The sequence below is a fragment of the Diabrotica virgifera genome, chromosome 3 (genome assembly GCF_917563875.1).
Source record: "Diabrotica virgifera virgifera chromosome 3, PGI_DIABVI_V3a".
Lineage (NCBI taxonomy): Eukaryota > Metazoa > Arthropoda > Insecta > Coleoptera > Chrysomelidae > Diabrotica > Diabrotica virgifera.
In genome coordinates, this window is record NC_065445.1 from 105111529 (window position 1) to 105134823 (window position 23295).

Below are 23295 nucleotides of genomic sequence, written 5' to 3' on the forward strand. Positions count from 1 at the left end.
ATATTTAATCATCTCTATCATGATTCCTCCTGGGCCTGGAGCCCTGCCGTTTTTCATCGAATTAAGTGCTTTAACTAGTTCTGCCTCAGTTATTATAAGGCTATCTTCTTCTCTACGTACAACCTGTGTCGCCTGCTTTATAAATTCTTGTCGATCTTCACTAAATAAGGCCTGATAGTATTCTTTCCAGTCTTGAGTTCGGATTGTGGATGGGCGTCTATCTGTTTTATTAGTTTTCATCGTTCGTAATAGTCTCCAGGCTTCTGTCGATTGGGTGCCACCTAATTTGCTTTCTACTTCAGCACACTTCCTAGACCACATTTCATTCTTGCATTTCTTTATTTCATTTCGAACTTGCCTTTGGATGGTTTTGTATTTTATTCGATTTTCTTGTGTACTATTTGATAGCCAAGTATTATAAAGCTTGTTCTTTTCTTTTATTTTATCTTCTATTTCAGGACACATCCAGAGCGGATTGTATTTCGTTTTACTTTTTTGTCCAAAGGCTTCATTGGCGGCTTGATGTAACGCTGTTAACAAATTATTATATTCTTCTTCCACGTCGTCCACCACTTCACGATTCTCCAGCTGCTGTTGAAGTCTATTTTCATATAGCTTTTTAGTAGTCTCGTCTCTAGTGAGGTGTATATTGTATTGTGGGATATTTATATCATTACTTTTTCCTTGAGCATTGCAGGGGTGTAGTTGCCTAAAGAAGGGAAAAGCTATTTCTGACCGTACTAAGAGATGATCAGACCCGCAATTAGCCCCTCTTCTTACCACTGTGTCTTTGACCACTTCCTTCGATACTTGTCTCGTAATAACAAAGTCAATTATAGACTTCTGATTAAGTGATGGCCGTGTCCACGTATATTGATGTATACGCTTATGTGGGAAGAATGTATTGCTAACCTTTAAATTGTACTGCTTACATACATTTATTATTCGTTCACCATTATCATTGAATGCTGGGTCTCCATATTGTCCCACAACATCGTCGTTATCTCGTATACCTACTCTCCCGTTAAAGTCTCCCGCTAGATATAAAGACTGTTCATTTTTTACAGTATCCAATTGGTCGCATAATTCCTGGAAGAAATCGTTTTTTACTTGTATTGAAGCGTCATCGGTAGGCGCGTATATTGAGAAGATTACAATTTGCCTTCCAAATTTCTGTAACACGATTCGTAAAATTCGTTCATTTACATGTTGTATGTCAATAATGTGCCGAAACAAAGTCTTCCTAATTAGAATAGCTACTCCAGAGCTTGCTCTTTCTGACTTGGGAACACCTGACCAAATATGTACGTAATCTTCAAGATTTTGATTTCCTTGTCCCTTCTTTTTAGTTTCCGTTAGGCAAATGCAGTCCATCTTATATCGTTTCGCTTCAGTCACTACTTCCTTGTATTTTGTGGATATTCCCTGGACATTCCAGGTTCCAATTCTCAATGTCCTTTGTCGTTGCGTGTGTCGATTACCATTAACATCAGATCGATTCCGAGGCTTCTCGTTAGGTTTTTTAGCAATAAAACTTTTTAAGAGTGTTAGAGAGCTAGTCTAACGCCTCAACCTCCATCCTGTAGGAACGGGATTTTCTGTCAGGGTTTTCTCCCTTAGTCCAGCTGCTCCTGTTTTTAGGCGCCGGAGACTCGCCTTTCACCCTCCCCCGTCAGCTACACGACATACATCCATTGCATGCCGTGCATTGCCCAGCGACCACGCGGCTCATGCCTTCTTGGACGTGGGGGTAGGGTTTATCGGTTAGTGTTTGCTACACTGTGGGCATTTCTCAGAGTTTTAATGGGGTAGAGGCCTGGACATCCTCTACCCGCTCCGAGGCCCTCCCGACCATTTAGTCGCCACTAAAAAACTTAATACACTAGAAAATAGACGTAATCAAGTAGGATTAGTATTTTTGTATAATTTAATAAATGGAAATTTAGATTGCTGTGATCTACTACAGTGTATTAATGTTGATATACAAACTAGAAATCGAAGAGGTGATTTTATAACATTTTATATTCCTTTCCATCGCACAAGTTATGGCCAAAATTCACCTATAGATGATCTATAGATGATCTATAATAGATCGTTACTGTAAACTTATAAATAACAAACACATTGAAATTTTTGATATATCTCTGAATATGTTTAAAAATAATTTAAATAGAGTATTTATTTAATTTTTTTGTTAGTTCTAAGGTTACAAGTACCTACCTATTCTTACTCTAATATTTGTTATCTAATTATAATGTTGTTAAAGTATTATTAGTACATATTTAGCTCGTAAACTTATTATTGTTAATTGTATAACTTTTAATGGGGTAATCCCGTCAATAAATAAAAAAATAAATAAAATAAATTTTTATTTAGGAGTGAAAATACACAAATTAATTCTTTGACATGGTTGTCAAAATCAAACTTTCAATATAATGGGTTACCACGACGAATATATGGGTTTCCATGACGACGATTCAAAACCATTGTAATTGTCTACTGATCTAACTTTTAAATATTATGTCAAAATAATTTTATTTCATCGAATTATCAGTAGTAATTGCACAAGAGCTCTGAAATTATTGAATTTTTCCCGAGTGACACTTTGACAGTTTTAAAAGTGTCACGAGAGCAAAAATTCTATATTAATTTCAGAGGTCGAGTGCAATTTGTTGCGATTATTTCATGAATAAAACTGTTCAAAACCAAAATTTTATTTTAATTTATTTATGTAAGTACCATTAAACACACAGTTTTTATAAATATTTGACGATTGAAAGTCATCACTTTTATAATTTTTAAAACATTAATTGTCATTAATGTCACTGAATGTAATTTTTTCGTAGCAACGAAGGGCATCTGACGTAATATACTTAACGACGGGAGATTATCAAAAATTATCGATTTAATTCAGATTTCTGTAGCTTTCTATTGGTCAGAATCTCCTATGAATGAAATAATCAGTAGTAATTGCACAAGAGCTCTAAAATTCTATATTAATCTTAGAGATCAAGTGCAAGTTGTTGCGATTATTTCATGAATAAAACTGTCCAAAACCAAAATTTTATTGTAATTTATTTAGGTAAGTAGAAATTAATACAATTAAACAAACAGTTGTTATAAATATTAATTTGACGGTTGAAAGTCATCACTTTTATAATTTTTAAAACATTAATTGTCATCAATGTCACTGAATGTATTTTTTCGTAGCAACGAAGGGCATCTGACGTAATATACTTGACGACGGGAAATTATCAAAAATTATCGATTTAATTTAGATTTCTGTAGCTTTCTATTGGTCAGAATCTCCTATGAATGAAATAATCACTCTAATTTCATTAAAATATGAACACAATAAGATAAATTTGAAATAAAATAGTAAATAATATCTAAATATTAGTTTATTGCATGTAATATAATATAATATAATGTCATATTACAAGGTATTTTACTTTCCCGCACGCCGTGCGGGAAAATTTACTTTCACGCACGCCGTGCGGAAAGTGCAACTTTCGGAAACGAAATGCGTGCGGGAAAGTGGCTCTTTTAGCACGGCCGTAGAAAAATAACTATTTAATTGGTTTTGTTACACTACAAAACAAAAGACTTTATAAAAAGATCTACAAAAAAAATCGTATTTTCAAATTTATGAAATTCTACTATATACACTTAAAGTTGAATTACACAGTAGAATGTATTATAAATCCGTTCCAATAAACAGCGGAGTTATAAACCTATTTCAGAAACAATTTCACCCGAAATGACACTTTGAGACCTTTTCCAGAAGCGCTACGAGCTTATCTCGTAATAATATATGTCATATTTCAATTCTGTATATTGTTATCAAATGAAAATCAAGAAAAAGCAAAAAGAGAATGTGTCATAACAGTGGGCAGACATTGTAAGGTCGTATGTATGAGATGGAAAGAGAATTATATTATCTTTGAAGCACATAAAAAATTTAAATTTAAACACATAAATGTAATAGAGAAAATATAAACAAAATATTTTTTTATACATGTTATGACATGTTCGTTTCAAATTTCTCTTTAGGTACCGGGTGTCCCAATAAGAATGGCTCTCGGCCATATCTCAGGAACCGTTTATAGTAGAGCTTTGAAATAAAAATTTTTTAACAAAATTTGCCTCAGGAAAAGCCTGGAAATTATTTTCATAATTGTGGGTCCACCGCTAGAGGGCGTAATTGAATATCAAAAATAAAAAAATCTAAATTTTACAAAATTTTCCTAATGAAGGGGCACTGGAAATCCGATTATTGTATTCTTAATCAAATTCTGCGCATATTTGATTTAACAAGTTTAACTCTACCTTTGCAAATAAGAGGTGGGGGTGAGTGGGAACCTTGTTATGAAAAAATGGCTGTAAGTCCGGTTCTGCTAAATCAAATTTTGAAAACTGGGACTTGTTGAAGACAGATCTTTTTCTTCAATGTAAGCGTGATCATTTTGAACCATCCTATAATAAGTAATAAGCCAGCTGGGAGGCGTTATTTAATTTTTTTCAGAAATCTAGTTTTCTTTGGAAAATATTAAATACAAGTATGCATTTTTAATCATACTTTATAAAATTAGATTAAATTAGCAATAGAACAGCGAAAACCGCATGTCGATACCTTTTTTCTATCTCAAGATATCTCGAGAAACGTGTAAATTTTATACATAACTGTTACTATCACCGGTAAACTAAGTTAATGAAAAGTAGTGTGCTGTGGAAAAAAACAAAATAACATTTTCCAGATGTCAACGTATAAAAATATAATTAATTAAAACAACAATATAAAGAGAAACAATACTATTAAAATTAAATATAACACAGAACAAAAAGAACTACTTAGTGACGACCTAAATATTCAAATTGTTGCCCATCATACACTACTCTAGAATACATTATCCAGAGAATACTAAACGCCATTCAAAGCATATCGAGAGCAGAAATTGAGACTGCTGTTCAATCTACTCTTGAAAGAGTAAATGTTTGCAACGAAAATGATGGGCAAAAATTTGAACGTTTATGTCATCACTAAATAGTTGTTTTTATTTCTTTGTAATAGGGCTTTTCAACGCTTCTCATTTGTTTCTAGCCTCTGTCATATGCCGTATAATCCGTGTATAATATTAATATACGAGATATCAACGAGGCTCGAAACAAATGAGAAGCGTTGAAAAGACCTAATATACGTTGACAGCTGGAAAATGTTTCTTTGTTGTGTCCATAGCACACTACCTTTAATGAATTATTTCGTTTACCGGTAACAGTAACAGTTATGTTTTTAAATTTACACGTTTTGTAAGATATCTCGAGATAGAAAAAAGGTATTAACATGCGGTTTTCACTATTCTCTTGCTAATTTTGTCTAATTCTGTAATATGGTATTAAAAATGCATGTTTGTATTTAATATTTTCCAAGGAACACTAGATTTCTGAAAAAAATTAAATAACGCCTTCTAGCTGGCATATTACTCAGTAAGTTGGTTCGAAATCATAACTTTTACATTGATGAAAAAGATTGCAAAATCAACAAGACCAAGTTTGCAAAATTTGATTAAGCAGAACCGGACTCACAGCCAGTTTTTCATAACAAGGTTCCCACTCACCCCCACCTCTTATTTCCAAAGGTAGACCTAAACTCGTCAAATCAAATATGCGTAGAATTTTATGAAGAATACGACGATCGGATTTCCAGTGCCCCTTCATTAGGAAAATTTTGTAAAATTTAGATTTTTTAATTTTTGATATTCAATTACGCCCTCTAGCGGTGGTCCCACAATTATGAAAATAATTTCCAGGCTTTTCCTGAGGCAACTTTTGTTACAAAATTTTTTATTTCAAAGCTCTACTATAAACGGTTCCTGAGATATAGCCGAGAGCCATTCTTATTGGGACACCCGGTACATTTAATCTTATAATAAAAGCCCCTAATAAAACCACATTTTATTAGGAAGAAGGAAATAAGCCTGAAAACAAAAATGAGAGATCTATCGATCTATCTATCTATCTTTTGTTAGATGTCGCTATAGCGTCTTTTTGCAAATTCTTCTTTAGCCCATTTCTATCCAACTTTGGACATAGGCCTTCCCCAAATCTTTCCATATATGTCTGTCCTTGGCTGTGCTTTTCCAGTGAGTTCCCGTTATCATCGCAATATCTGAGGTGATTGAGTTTCTTCCCTTTTATGTTGATACCCGTGTCTTCCCATTCCAGTTCTTTATGGACGTCTTCCACAGCTAAGATGAAGAGTTTTTGGGGATATTACATCTCCTTGTCTTACGCCTCTACGGATTGCTATGGGATTAGTTTTGTTTGTTTTATTTTCCAATTCGACTGTCATAGTTGCTTTTTTTATAGATTTATAGATTTTTTTATAGATGTTACGTAAGAGTTGCCTGTACCTGGAGTCTATTCTGCTGGTATTTAGAGCTTTTTCTATCGCCCATATCTTTCACTATCGAACACTTTCATAACACTATCGAACGCTTTTAGTCTACAAACGCTAAACATAAATCTAGGTTGTATTGGTTTGCCTTCTCTATCAATACTTTCATAGTGAGGAGATGATCTATGATATTAAACCCTTTTCTGCAACCTGCTTGTTCAACTGGCTGAAAACTGTCCATTTTATTTGTTAGTCTATTGGTTATGATTCTAATAAAGAGTTTGTACATTTGTGAGAGTAGTGAGATAGGTATGTAGTTTTTAAGTCTCTTTTGTCTCCTTTTTTGATTAACAGTATTGTAATACTCTCATTGCAATAGTGAGGTATTTCTGCCTTGTGCAGACATCGATTAAATAGGAGTTTTAGCTCTTCCATAATAGCTTGGTTACCTTCTTTAAGCATTTCAGCGAGGATACCATCTGGACCTGCAGCTTTGTTATTTTTCATTTGAGATAGGGCTGTTTTGATTTCATGGACCCCTATATCGGGTAGAATTTCAGAGTTGACATTTTGAATTTTCTTTTTTAGATTTTCGAGTTATTATCAGGCTCCTGTTTTGTCATATTTATAATTCGCTATAGAAGGAATACACTATATTTGTTATTTTCCTTGAGTCGTTTTGCTCCTGTCCATTTTTGTTTTTAAGTGATATTATGACGTTTTTTCCTAGTGACGGTTTTAGACATTTTACTCCGCGATGCCGCTCTATTACTTTCTCTACTTCTGTTTCATTATACTTTCTGATATCTTTGCTTACCTTTCTTTTAATGGTATAGTGGTATGTGGAACGCCATCTAATATAACTGGTATTTACTGCCACCCTGTGAGCTAAGGGCGGTAGTCTTCAGGTTCTTTTCAATGTTAAGTAGTTAAGGGAGAATGAAACATCTTACCTCGACGAACACCAAGTTTATTCTGATCTTTTAATTATATTATTTTCAATAATCAAAGTGTGTTATTGTTACAAATACACGGGTGCTTATTCAGCGCCCATGGCTCAAGGATTCGACACTCATTATTTAAATAAACAATCAAGGTAAATGTTAGTCGATATTACACAATCTTGACCCAGTTCAATATTGGATATTATTTAATATACCTAATTCATCTTCTGATACTGATAAAAATCTTAATCTCATAATCTTATTCCAGGACACCATCCTTCCTCTCTTTAAGATTTTTTTTTATTATCTGATTTACGAAATGAAAAAAATCTTAATCGGTATTAGGATAAATTTTACGGTGTGTTCACTAACAAATACTATTTTTTTTTATACTTCGGTCAAAATTGTGTCATATTAATACTGACCTATCCAAATGAAAATGAAACTATGTACAATTTGTACAAGCTTGCTTATTTTACACTTTCACTTTTATACGCCAATAAAACAAAAACATTACCTTGAAAACATTAAACCTAAACATATATACATATACATAATTTACAAATACAAACTTCAATAATGTAAAATATTGTCTATTCTTACTTATTTCTGTTCGTATTACTCGCGAAATTCTACACTCAGAAATTATATTTTATACTTTAACTCAAATATTTAAAAAGAAATTACAGCTTAAACTCTTAAAATTTAATTTACTCTCTTAATTCTTATTCTGTTACTAGACTTTTATAAGACAATTCTTTTGATGTTCTCAAATTTTTACATATTCTTCTTTTAAATATTCTCTCTTTTTCTTCCTCTTCCTCTTGTCCGGTACTTTACTAATACATATTTTTCATTTTCTTTATACTTAGTACTTTCTTCACAGTGTACTATTAAACATAAATCTTCTTCTTATTCATATTTCTTCTTTATATCATTTACTTCATATTTTATATAATATCTTCCTTCCTACATATTCATATCATTTTCCATAATTACTCATTTATAATATCATTTACTTTAAAAATTCTTCATTTTCTAACCCTTATTCCGCAACCTTATACCCTTGACTTTGCTTCCGGTCCTTTTGCACGTCCTTAGTCGTGAGAAGGTTTGTCCCAAAAAGACAAAATGGATAGTTGTGCGCTTAAAAAAATCTTCTACATCTTGCATCCCTAAATTCCTGTCTGATCTGATATACTCAGTCTAGGTGAGATCCAGTTAGTTTCAAAACACGAAATAGGTATGCTAATATCTTCTAATTTTCATTTTGTACCTTTTCCTTGACAAGAGTTGGTTTTTATTGTCTAGATTGTCTTTAATTGTACTTACGGAATTGTACTAACATATCTACGGAAAGTTGACCTAATTTGATATTAATTGTATTCAATTAGAAAAATTAATTCTTATGTTAGGCTATATGCAATATGAGAAATGTTAAAACAATAAATACAATATAGTCAAATTACTCACATCACATACTTTTGTCCTTGTCCACCACTGTCCATTTCGTGGATGTGCGTCCTCCTGACGCCGCGCCGGCTGGTTCCATGGTTCCAGAATTCCCAATTTTCGTCCATGTCGACGTGTCTCCAATGTCTAGTCTGGTGGGCATCGCAAATTCCATCTATCAGCTAATGCATAATATCTATGGGGGATAGATACTTTACCCCAATTTTCTTTTCTTCTTCCAGTTTCTCGTCGCTCCCATTGTTTTACTTTAGATTTACTTTTTCTAACTTAAGTTTCCCTTATTCTAATTTCTTTTTTTTTAACTTCTCATTTCTTAATTAACTTCTTCTTAAAATTTACACTTAACTAATTACAATAACTACTTAACAAAGACGTTCCGGATCGCCATATAGTGGTACGTGGAACGCCATCTAATATAACTGGTATTTACTGCCACCCTGTGAGCTAAGGGCGGTAGTCTTCAGGTTCTTTTCAATGTTAAGTAGTTAAGGGAGAATGAAACATCTTACCTCGACGAACACCAAGTTTATTCTGATCTTTTAATTATGTTATTTTCAATAATCAAAGTGTGTTATTGTTACAAATACACGGGTGCTTATTCAGCGCCCGTGGCTCAAGGATTCGACACTCAATATTTAAATAAACAATCAAGGTAAATGTTAGTCGATATTACACAATCTTGACCCGGTTCAATATTGGATATTATTTAATATACCTAATTCATCTTCTGATACTGATAAAAATCTTAATCTCATAATCTTATTCCAGGACAATGGTTTTGTTTAATTCTTTATATTCTGTGCTGTATCTACTGTTTGTTGCTAGAAGTTGTTGTCTTTTTTCCATAAGTTTTCTCATTTCTCTGTTGAATTTTGTTGTCGCTTTGTTTCGTTTTCGTAGCAACCTTTATTCCTGCTTGTATAAGGTTATTCTTGAATGTAGTGTTAATCGCATTAATGTCTGTTGTATCATTTAATATGGGTTTTCCTTAATAATTTCTCTGAACGATTCGTCATTTTATTTTAATTTTTGTTGGTCTATTATAGGTTGTTTCTTAAATCTTCTACCTCTTTCTCTTTTCTGGTCAATGCATATTCGTGCTCTTAAGCTTAAAAGTCGGTGAAAGAGTTCAACGCTGTGATGTCTTCGAAGATATGTTTTTTATTTGATAGGAAGTAGTCTATTTCATTTTTGAAGTTATACTTCTTTACGCGCGATGAGGGTGAATTTTTATATGTTAAAACCAGGCGCATACGCATCACCCAGGCGCATACGCGCATTATAACTTTGTTCTGATTGGATGTTCAAATGACATGTCAAAAATTATCCAATATGGCAGCTGTAGGACATCTGTGGTTTGGAGGAAAAGGTAAAGGTAAACAAATGTATAATATATTAGTTTTATTGTTGTGAGGACAGAAACAAAACAGTTTATAATATTGTAGTGACTTTTAAATAGTTTTTAAAAGCAACAGGTAGGTAATAATTGTTAATGTATCATGGGTATAAACCTACCTGTTTGATCTGCCAAAATACATAGTATGTAATAATGTAATACTTTTATTTATATAATTTGATTACCATCAATATTCACCTAATATATTGTTTTCTTACTATATGTTTTGTTGTATTTTTTTTCAATTCTAAAGTCCACTTTACATCAACAATAATTGAATAAGAAATTGACAACAAGTTATTCAAGGTCAAATTTGCCTTATACAAAACACAATTCTACATCCAATTTTGCCGTGAATAAAAAGAAAATAAAGAAATTTGACAAAATAAAACATATCCAATTGTTCTATTTCATCAAATTCCTTCATTTTCTTTTACAAACCATACATTTTGTACTCGTCAAATTTGGCCTTGAATAACTTTGTCAATTTCTTGTTCAATTTATTGTTGATGTAAAGTGCACTTAAATCATTTCAATTCAAAATTAAAATAATTTGATCAATTTTCAAAATATCACAAGTTTAATGACGTTCTACACCTTCGGCAAAAAATTAAGGATTTGCATGAAATTTTAGTATGTTATAGTTTACTTCAAAAAACTAAGACTTGATTTTTTAAAAAATGTTTTACCGTGCCGTTTAATTACTATTAAGGGTCAAAGTAAAGTTTTAACATGGGCTCTTATGGGAATTCTTAAAAAGTTAATAACTTTTGACCCAAATTTACGATTTTTAATTATTTGTGCTTAAATTAAAGGTATTTTTGTAAGGAATAACATATTAAAAAATGAGGATTGTTTACCGTACCATTATTAAATAAAAGTGAAATTACTGTTTAGAAATTTAACAAAGTTGGTAGTAGTGAGATCAGCTGCACTCATAATTATATCCGAAACGTACGTGTCAATCACATGACCTCGGTGGTCTAGTTGTTGAGCGTTCGGTCAGAGTTCGAAACGTCCCGGGTTCCAATCCTCTACGATTCATTTTTTTTTTTAGTTGTTTTAATAAAAAATTTTTGAAAGTGGTAGATAAGAAAGTTAGTTTAATATTTAAATAGAATACAATTACTTCGTTAAAATTATATAATAGAAGTATAACTTCTTACGTGCGTACAAAGTACACACACATTCTTTTTTTGTTCTACCATCCGGTGATGCCCAGCTCCATTTCTGGTTTGCCTTTTTCTTAAAAAAAAAAAGAGTTTATGGCATACAAATTTTGTTCTTCTAGATATTCAGCTAGTTTACGACCTTGTTCATTTCTTAAACCAAATCCATAGTCTCCGATTTTTGTTTCCATTTCATCCATTTTTTGACCTAGTTTTGCATTAAAATCACCTAGTATGATAATGTAAATCACTTTTTGATCCTCTATGGGTTTTTTATTTCATCGTAGAATGTTTCTACTCCTTCGTCTTCGTGCTGTGTGGTAGGCGCATAATATGTTTGTACAAGTTTTATTTTGAATCTTTCATTTATTTCCAGAAAAAGGTAGGCTTTAAATTCGTATTTATTATAAAACCTACTCCTCCGTATGTTTGGTCCTCTTTTCCTATGTAATATAATCGATTACCAGGTTTCAATTTATGCACCTTTCTCCTCTTCTTTTTACTTCAAATCGCCCGACTATGTCCCATTTAATCTTACCTAGTTCTTCCTCTAATCCTGCTACTTTATCGTTATTTGCCATGGATCTGATATTGTATGTATTTACTTTTATTTTCCATAGTAAAAACACACATAATTCAATACAATATCTTCAAAAACTGTGTTAGACTCCAAAGTAAACAAAATTGTATGTAATTTTAAATAAGACGTTAGAAATGTCATACAAAATATTATCATGTGACGTCACAAAGGTTCGCGTACTTTTTAGATCGTTTGAAATGATTTAAACACATAGAAGATTCTAAATTTGTACTTCTAAGTTATTATGAGGTTTTGAGGCGTGAAATTTTCAAATCTTATTTTTAAACTGAACTTAACATTATTATGTAATAAAAAAAATGTGCAATTTCCCTATTAATAGTCATTTAATAAATTTTTCCAGTTATAAAAAAGGGAGCTAATTTTGAGCAGCACCTTGTGAATGCTGAGAATTCACTGTTGTGGTACTTACTTAATTTCGACTTAAAGTTTAAAATCTTAACTCTTTTATGTATATACAGAAAACGTTAGAAAATACTTTTGAAAAGTGCTACAATAAAACTTAATGATTATTAATATCGATCCAGTATTATATTTATTGGATTCACTCTCCCTATCGTGGCTATAATTCCTGCCATATTTCTATCCACTTCTTTTAAAATGTAACAGACAAAAACCATAAAAACAGTATCCTGAATAATTGAGCCGAATATCCGTATCTCCATATGAAAACTGATGATTACATTTTGCTGCCGAAATAGGTGTTGCATAATTCATAGCTGAGACGGGTCGTATCTGGTAGAAGGTCAGCAAAAGGCTCTAAGGGGAGTGAAACGGAAGGAGGGGTGGGGTTTGTATCTTCAGAAATCAAAGAAAGAAACACCAATTCGCATGCTAAAAGAGCACCCTATGATGTGGCATACAGTTTTATTGCTTTGATCGGAATATAACATATATTGGAATGCGTGGGGCGTGATGATTTCACTACATCGTGAATGTATTACATATATACCAATAATATTTGGTTCTAAAAACACTAGCTGTATTTTTTTCACTCTAAATAAGTAAATAAAGTGAATAAAATAAAGTCAAAACGAACTAAAAATATTTACTTAATAGGTACAGGGTGTGTCATTGGCAAAGTAAAATATTTTAACTGTAGAAAGGGGTCACTTGGGCGGTACCAAAAATACCATACGTTCTCAGTCAATTAATTAATTTCAGTGGCGGCTCGTGATTTTTACAATAGGGGAGGCTATACCTAACTGTAAAATATCTAGACAAATTTCCACTAGCAAAAAAAATCCGCCAAAAAAATCTAATTTAAGGCCCCATTTTTTTGACCATTTTTTATTTACATTTTATAATATCATCATAATTCACAATTATTTCATAATATCATATCATTTTAAAAATAGTTAGTCTAATTGTAAAAGTGTATTACCAAAGTTTGTGTCGCTTATTTGTTAACAAATTCTATCTCTGTAAGTAGATATGGATATCAAAATAAATACAGATTTGAAGTTTTCAGTCCATACAGGTTGAAGGTTCACATTTTTTAAGATACTCAACTGAATTTTTTTAATTCTAAAAGCGGCCTACTGCGAATCCAAAAACACAGCAAAATTACCGATATTTTGCTGTGCATTACAGATATCGCAAAAAGTTATTTAAATAAGTTGTTCCGAATATTATTCTAATCCCACATACCAAATTTCTTCACAAAATTCGCACTTTTAGTTTTTTCATTATTTGTAGTCAGGATCCTAAAATCGCAGAGGAGGCTGCTGGCCGATTAGCCGCCCTTGCCCAATCTCCGGGCAGCGTGTGCGTTAAGCAATAATGCAGCTCTAAGGAGACCGGTAACCATCCTTATGGCTTGATTACACGTAACGAGTACAGTGGCGAGACAACAAACTGTTACTAGGCCGAGACAGTGGTGAGGGCGAGAGATGCTTTATACGTATTTGGCAATTTTTTAATTTGGAGGCGAGACAGTTCATTTTCAATTCACAATAACAAGTAGTAGTGTACTTATGGATGATAAAGCTACCATTAAAAATATATCAAACGACTTATACCACTGCTTATAGAAGAATTGACGGATATATTATGAGAAGGAGATAAGTGTCTTTGGACTATAGACAATGGATTAGACCAAATCTCGCTGCTCCTGATTTCTTCGATTCATTGATTGTTTTATTTCTTGTCTAATGTCTAATTTCTTAAATGTCGAATTTAATTTTTTTTATTTGACTTCTTGAATTTTAAAACCAACAATATTTATTTCTTCTACAATCGATATATGCTGCATCACGTTTTTGTTTATTTTTATACTCCAAAGATTTCAAATTTCATAAGCACGGGTGTGACATCTATACAATTGAACTAAACTTTTTTGTCCTATCTGAGTTCCATTTGTTGGACACAACAATCACAAATCACATTGATTAACACAAGTCGTCTCCTCTGATGAAGTGGTAGGTAATATGCACAGTTACACAGCGAGTGTTGTTTATACATACCGAGTGGATTGGCGAGTATACGATTGAAGGGTGGGAGGTCGAAGACTCGGCCTAGTAAATAGACCAAGATCCGAGTGACTGTCTCGCCATATGACTGGGTCGAGTGTTCGGCCAAGTACTCGTTAGTATGTTTATATCAACGAGCACTCGGCCGAGAACACTGTCTCGCTATAATACTCGTTACGTGTAATCAAGGTTTAAAACGCTGCTGAGCATTAGCAAGTGAGATTTTCCGGCCAGCAGCCTCCTCTGCGATTTTAGGATCCTGACTACAAATAATGAAAAAACTAAAAGTGCAAATTTTGTGTTAAAATTTGGTATGTGGGGTTAGAATATTATTTGGAATAACTTGTTCAAATAACTTTTTCCGATATCTCTAACGCGAAGCAAAATAGCACAGTAAACAAAACAGTGTAGCATGTGTAAAAAATTTATGGGGAGGCTAAGCCTCCCTTGCCTCTTCTGACCAGCCGCCCCTGATTAATTTATTATTATAAAAAGTCCAGTTTCGGAATAAAACATATTGGAAAAATACTCCTACCTCAACAACAACACCCTGTACATAAAATGTTTAAAAAATAGATTCTGCACTTAAAAAGAGGATAAAACTAAATTTAGTGGTATACTATTATAAAACTGTCTTTTTACGCGGTTGACTCTACTATTTTATTTATTTATATTTTTAGGCACTAATTTTAATTTAAATAAAGGAAGACTTACTTATATTATTTTATTTACATCGTTTATTTATTTAATAATTACAAATAACACTAACTAACACATCTAATTTATTTACAAACTCAAATTTATGATTTAATTAACTAAACATAATAATTCCGATAACTAATAAATACATTTCAATACATACGATTCGAATACATTAAATTACGCGACGCCCTTCGATCAATGAATGACTGGCCTGTGCTCGAATCTCGGTTCTATATATACTTCGGCAGCGCTCGCCCCGAACGCCGTGGAAAAGGAATGGCTGTTTCGCGCGTTCTCCAGCAACGACTAGAATGTTCAGTCAGGATAGGCCAATCTGTGAGCAGACTGTTATAAATAGTGTCACATTGCCCCCTCCTTAAAATATGGTTCCTCCTGGAACCTTGTCGGGACTGAAACTGGATGCTGGTATCTGCAACTGGACCCTCTTTTACAACTCCCAGTTGTATAAAAGTGGCAGGGGACGGTCTTCGCTCCACACCAGTAACTATGCGGATTGCAACAGACTAACACCTGGACCTCGGTGTCTTTAAAAATTTCTTCTACCATATTTCGGATAACTCTCCAGTCTAATTGGCGGCATTCTAACTTTGGCATGGCTAACTTTTGCACGTAGGACTCCAACACGTGCTCTCTCAATTGAAACAATGCATCCCATACATCTTGGTAGGTAGGTTGGCCATGGACAGTGTCTTTTGTTACCAGATAGAATAGGTAACGTGATGCATCTTGGAGATTCAATGCTTTGCCAGGAGCTGGCAGTTGGCATTGAAGTTCTGCAACTCGACCAAACTTCCTTCGGAAGGCGGATGCCAACCCTCGTGCGTCTTTGATACTGGCCGGGATGGTATGGGCCAGCGAATAGTCATCGGGAAGTGCGAGAAGATCTCGCTTTTCTTCAGTGGTAACACCATGTCTTGCTTTACCGGTACCTCCGTAGGCACCCATGAACTCTTCAAAGGTAAGGTCAGGTATTCCTCGAATTTGGTTGACTTCCACTTCTTCATCTACGTCGTGGTCTCCCTCGTACGGCGCCAACCGGTTATGGTGGACTATCATCGGCTTTCCCCTAGGAATCTTGCTTATTCGGTAGATAACGTCATTGATTTTCTTGACAATGAGGTACGGACCCTCCCAGAACTGCTGCAACTTGGGAGAACAACCTGTTCGCTTCTTTGGATTATAAAGCCAGACTTTGTCGTTCTCCTTAAAACATCCCTTCTCGGCTTGGGTATCGTATCGTTTCTTCATGCGGTCGCTAGCGATCTGAAGGTTAGACCGGACCAACTCATGTATATCGTCCATTCTTCTTCGTAATTCATTCACGTAATCCTCACCAGCAACATCTTCTCCAGGTCGACATCCAAACTCTAGATCACAGGGTAGACGCATCTCACGTCCAAATAGGACTTTTGCTGGTGTTTGGCCAGTTGATTCATTAACAGCAGATCTATAGGCCATTGCGAAGAACGGAAGGTACTGGTCCCAGTCTCGTTGATGATTGGACACCATCTTTGTCAAATACTTGCCGACTGTCCTATTCATACGCTCCACCATTCCATCCGATTGCGGGTGATAGGCCGTGGTTTTTGTCTTCTTCATGCCTAGTTTATCACAGATTCCTTGAAATAGATCGCTCTCAAAGTTCCTTCCTTGGTCACTATGGATCTCCAGAGGTACTCCAAATCGGCTGATGCAGTCTTTGATTAACACATCTGCAATAGTGGCGGCCTTCTGGTCTGGAATTGCGTAGATCTCCACCCACTTCGTGAAGTAATCCATTACCACCAACATGTATTTGCATCCATTGTCACTTTCTGGAAATGGCCCGGCAATATCCAAAGCTATTCTTTCAAACGGACTTCCAACATTGTACTGTCTCATAGGAGCCTTTCTTTTCCGGTAGGGTCCGTTACTTGTAGCACAGGTAGTACATTTCTTACACCAGTCCTTCACATCGTCGGAACTATTCATCCAATAAAATCGTTCCCGAATTCTCTGAAGGGTCTTCTTTACACCAAAATGCCCTCCTGATGGACTGTCGTGTAACTGACGAAGTACTTCGGCTACTCTGCTCTTTGGAATCACCAACTGTGTTCTCCTCACTGAACCATCATCATTTTCTATTACTCGTTTAAGCAAGCTGTCTTCCAAGATAAATGAGTCCCACTGGGCCCAATACGTATTAACTACTGAGCCTAGGCTTGATATTTCTTGCCAAGATGGTCGACGATTTTCTTCTTTCCATTTTCGAATCTTCTGTAAAACTGGATCTTTTTCTTGTTCTTCCTTGATCTTGGTAGGCGTCCACTCGTCGTTGACCACTGTTGTTCTTAGTACTGCTGCTTCCTTTGACTCTGTTTTGTTGCAATGGGAACATTCTGCTGGACACGGTCTTCTAGATAGAGAATCAGCGTTCCTGTGGCTAACTCCGGCCCGATGCTCGATCTTGAAATCATATTCTTGAAGTCGTTCAATCCATCTGGCTATCTGACCCTCTGGATTCTTAAACTGCATTAACCATTTAAGGGCGGCATGGTCGGTTCGGATTAGAAACTTCCTTCCGTAGAGGTATTGATAGAAGTGTTCCACTGATTTTACTACTGCTAGAAGTTCTCTTCTCGTGACGCAATAATTTCGTTCAGGTTTTGAAAGCACTTTACTAAAATATCCAAGGACTCGTTCATGTCTTCCTTGGATCTGCGTCAGCACTCCTCCAATTCCCACATTACTTGCATCCGTATCTAAGATGAACTCTCTTTCTGGCAGTGGATACCCTAATATTGGCGCTGTAATTAAATGCCTCTTCAAAGTTTCAAAGGCCGTTTGGCAGTCTCCATCCCAGCAATAATCCCTTGCTTCCTCTGTAAGTCGCGTTAATGGCTTAACGATATCTGCAAACTTCTTAATGAATCTCCGGTAGTAAGTACATAGTCCCAGAAAACTTCTCACTTGATGTTTATCAGTTGGTTCAGGCCATTCCTTAATGGAATCGATTTTTCCTTTGTCCACGGCCACTCCTTCTTTGCTGACTATATGGCCTAGATAATTGACTTTACTTTAAAATAGGGGTTTCTTGGGGTTTAACATTAACTGGGCAGCTTTAAGTCGATTAAAAACGTCTTCTAAATTCTTCAGGTGGTCTTCAAACGTCTTTCCCAAAACGATTATGTCGTCTAGATACACCAGGCAAGTTCTCCAAGATAACCCTCTCAACACATTTTCCAAACGGCATAACGTTGAATTCCCATAATCCAGATCCTATCGTGAAGGCCGTCTTCTCCTTGTCCACTGGATCCATTTCTACCTGCCAATATCCAGACTTCAAGTCCAACGTAGAAAACAATTTACTTCCAGCCAATGTGTCCAACGTGTCGTCGATCCGAGGCAGAGGATAACTATCTTTCTTAGTAACATTGTTCAACAAACGGTAGCCCACACAAAAACCTCGTAGTTCCATCTTTCTTCTTGACCAGGACCACTGGAGAGACCCATGGGCTCGTAGAAGTTTCTATCACCCCGTCTTTCTTCATTTCTTGAACAATCCCTTCAGCTTCCTCTCTCTTCGCCTGTGGTAATCGTCGAGCTGTTTGCCGAATTGGCCTAGCGGTACCAGTGTCAATTTTATGTTTGACAACTGTCGTTCTTCCTGTCTTTCCTCCTTTCGGTACGAATATGTCACGATATTGCCTAAGAAATTCCCTTAATTTCCTTTTTTCCATTTGATTTAGAGATTGGCCTGCAACTGCAACCATTTGGTCGAATTTGTGTTTGGAATTATCTGATGTTGTCGTCTGCCGGATTATGGACGTCACGGGTATACAAGTTCCTACTTTTGTCTCCTTCTTGATGGTCACCGGGTAGTCATTGACATTAATCAATCTCACGGGAATTTCTTTAGCAGAAGTAACCAATTCCTTTCAATTATGATTCCTCGGCCAACCTCCTCGTCGTGGTTCCATGGCTCCATCATAACAGGTGTTCCTTCTTCTACAATTCCCTGTAGCCGCGCTACGATGATCGTTTCACTCCTCGCAGGCACAACCGTATCTTCTCTAATAGCTGCTAGCATAGTGCTGTCATCATGTGGATGAAGGAATACCTCCTCGTTGCCAACTTTGATTACCCTGTTCTTAAAATCCAATTGAAATCCATGCAAATTCATTACGTCCATTCCTAATATAACATCTTCTTCGATGTCTGCAACTATGACAGTATGGACGAATTTTTCTGCTCCAATTCCTAATTGTATCTGGATTTCTCCGTGGGTGTTGGCATTTTCACCTGTGGCAGTCCGTAGTCGCAACCTCGTTGGTACGAGTTTCTTACGGCTGTTTAAAACTGACGGTCGTATAATGTTCCTGGTCGCTCCGGTATCCACCAACAATGTATACTTTTTACCATTTATTTCTCCATCTATATATACACTATCTTCACGACATTTCAAAGAAGCTGTTAGTATGAGAGGGTCTTTGGAAAAGTTGCGGGTCGAAGCTGCCCCCCTAAGGCCGACCCGTTCTAGTTTTCCTGCTGGTGAGTCTCTTGACTGTTATTGTATCTAGGGTACTTACATGAACTCCGTACGTGCCCCATTTCACCACAATTCCAGCACCTTATGGTATTTGTTTTCTTGTATGAAATGCCCTTTATCATATTGACAATCTGGTCCAGTTTGTCTTCATCCTCTTCCTCTTTCACAGTCCTAACTTTACTGTACCCGCCCGAGGCCTGGGTAGCTGATTCGTATTCGAGGGCGGCAGACAAGACATCAACCAGCGTCTTGTGACGAGCTAATCGCAGTGTTCTTTGCATTTCATGATAACGAAGGCCATCAATGAATGTTTGAACAGCCAACTTTTCCATCATGTCTTCGGGAGCTGTTGGATATGCATACCGTACTAACCTGGCAATATCGACCTCGTATTCTTGAAGAGCTTCATCTTTCTTTTGTCTTCGATTTTTAAACTGCGACTGATAGACATGCTCTAAATGTTCGTGCCCATATCGCATATACAGTCTCTTTTTAAGCTGCTCGAAGTCATCTGTCTCCTCTACGGCTATGGTCTGGAGGACATCCAAAGCGTCGCCTCGAAGAGCAATAGTGAGGTTTACAGCTTTTTCTTTTTCGGACCATCCGTTCGCTCTGGCCGCCGATTCGAACTGTTTCATGTAGTTGTTCCATGATGACTTTCCGTCGAAATTTGGCACCTTAACACGGGCATGACCTACACTCCCTTCAACTATCGACCGTGGCTCCAGTTTGTATTTGGTTTCATCATCTGTAATGTCTGTTAAGATGGGTTCCATCCCTTTGTCTACTTTTTCCGTTACCTCCATTTTCTTTTCTATTTCCTTGATCTTTTCTTCAAAAGTAGATTTTAGGGATGATATCTTGTCATCAAAATCGGAGGTGACTTTAGAGATGCTAGCAGAGATCTCGTTAGTCATCTTGCTTTCAAGGGATGAAATATCACCCGAAACTTTGGAAATGTCACTAGAAACCTTTTTCTCTAACGATGTAATGTCTCCGGAAACTTTCAAAACATCCGAGGAAACTTGGGAGATTTCACCAGAAACCTTTTTCTCTAATTATGTAATGTCTATAGAAACTTGGGAGATTTCACTAGAAACTTTGGTCTCTAACGATGTAATCTCTGTTGAGACTTTCGAAATCTCGCCAGAAACTTGGGAGATCTCACCAGAAACTTAAGAAATCTCTTTAGAAATTACTGACGAAATTAAAGCAGCATGCTTGTCCTCAAACACGTAGATTTCTGGATCATGACCCTCTTCTTTTAGTGCGTTCTTCAGACGTTCAACTAGATCAGCCTTTTTCCCAGTAGAACTCAGGTCCCTTTCTTCCAATTCAAGTCTCAGGTCTGCAATTGTTAGCTTACACAAGGAAGGCATGATCACACACTTTATTTATTACGATTTATATTTAGTTATTATTAAAGATTCCACACTGTATTAAACCGAGCTTATATTACTTATTTATTTTTTATCCACTTCTGACCCATTTGTTATAAAACTGTCTTTTTACGCGGTTGACTCTACTATTTTATTTATTTATATTTTTAGGCACTAATTTTAATTTAAATAAAGGAAGACTTACTTATATTATTTTATTTACATCGCTTATTTATTTAATAATTACAAATAACACCAACTAACACATCTAATTTATTTACAAACTCAAATTTATGATTTAATTAATAGACCGGGCAGTATCGTCGCCCCCTCCAGCGCAATTATTCCGATTCGATTTTTTTGCACAAACTTACTCAAAAAGAGGTCCTTATAACATATCCACAGGGTGCCGGGCGGTGCCGTGGTCGAAAAATTTTTTATACCTTTTTTTTAAACAAATTCACAAAAGTAATTTTTTATTTCCACAAATTTTTTTTAGATAATTTGGGTCATTCTGAGCTAAAAAGGTCTCTTGTCATTTTTCTCTAAAATTTACTGTTGTCGAGTTATACCCGATTAAAAATTTGAAAAATGCGAAAATGGCCATTTTGATGCGAAAATGGCCAAATGACAAAATCAAGATTCAAATACCTTCTTCAGCGTCCTGAAGAGATTTTTGTCATTAATTTATTACAAAGCTGTTATTTTTAGTTATTAACAATTAGCGCTATAGTCCAACTGTATCGTCGCCCCCATTAACGGAACTATTTCGATTAGATTTTTTTGCACAAACTTACTCAAAAAGAGGTCCTTATAACATATCCTCAGGGTGCCGGGCGGTGCCGTGGTCGAAAAATTTTTTAAACATTTTTTTTAAACAAATTCACAAAAATAATTTTTTTATTTCCCACAATTTTTTTTAGATAATTCTAAGCAAAAAAGGTCTCTTGTAGTTTTCGTCTCAAATTGATTGTTGTCGAGTTATACGCGATTTAAAATTTGAAAAATGCGAAAATGGCCATTTTCGCATTTTTCAAATTGTTAATCGCGTATAACTCGACAACAGTCAAGTTTAGAGAAAAATGACCAAAGACCTTTTTTACTCACAATGATCCAAATTATCTAAAAAAAATTGTGGGAAATGAAAAAATTATTTTTGTGAATTTGTTTAAAAAAAATGTTTAAACAATTTTTCAACCACGGCACCGCCCGGCACCCTGTGGATATGTTATAAGGACCTCTTTTTGAGTAAGTTTGTGCAAAAAAATCGAATCGAAATAGTTTCGCTAACGGGGGCGACGATACAGTTGGACTATCCCGCTAATTGTTAATAACTAAAAATAACAGCTTTGTAATCAAATAGTGACAAAAATCTCTTCAGGACGTTGAAGAAGGTATTTGAATCTTGATTTTGTCACTTTTTGAATTTCCTAATAATCATTTTTAATGGAGTTAAGAAGCCTTGAAAATGGCCATTTTCGCATTTTTCAAATTTTTAATCGCGTATAACTCGACAACAGTCAATTTTAGAGAAAAATGACAAGAGACCTTTTTTGCTCAGAATGACCCAAATTATCTAAAAAAAATTGTTAAAAATAAAAAATTATTTTTGTGAATTTATTTAAAAACATTTTTTTTTTAAATTTTTCGACCACGGCACCACCCGGCACCCTGTGGATATGTTATAAAGACCTCTTTTTGAATAAGTTTGTGCAAAAAAATCTAATCGAAATAGTTCCGTTAACGGGGGCGACGATACAGTTGGACTATAGCGCTAATTGTTAATATCTAAAAATAGCAGCTTTGTAATAAATTAATGACAAAAATCTCTTTAGGACGCTGAAGAAGGTATTTGAACCTTGATTTTGTCACTTTTTGAATTTCATAATAATCATTTTTGATCGAGTTATGGAGCCTTAAAAATGGCCAATTTCGCATTTTTCAAATTTTTAATCGCGTATAACTCGACAAAAGTCAATTTTAGAGAAAAATGACAAGAGACCTTTTTTGCTCAGAATGACCCAAATTATCTAAAAAAAAATTTTGGAAACAAAAATTATTTTTGTGAATTTGTTTAAAAAAAATCTTTAAAAAATGTTTCGACCGCGGCACCGCCCGGCACCCTGTGGATATGTTATAAGGACCTCTTTTTGAGTAAGTTTGTGCAAAAAAATCGAATCGGAATAATTGCGCTAGCGGGGACGACGATACTGTCCGGTC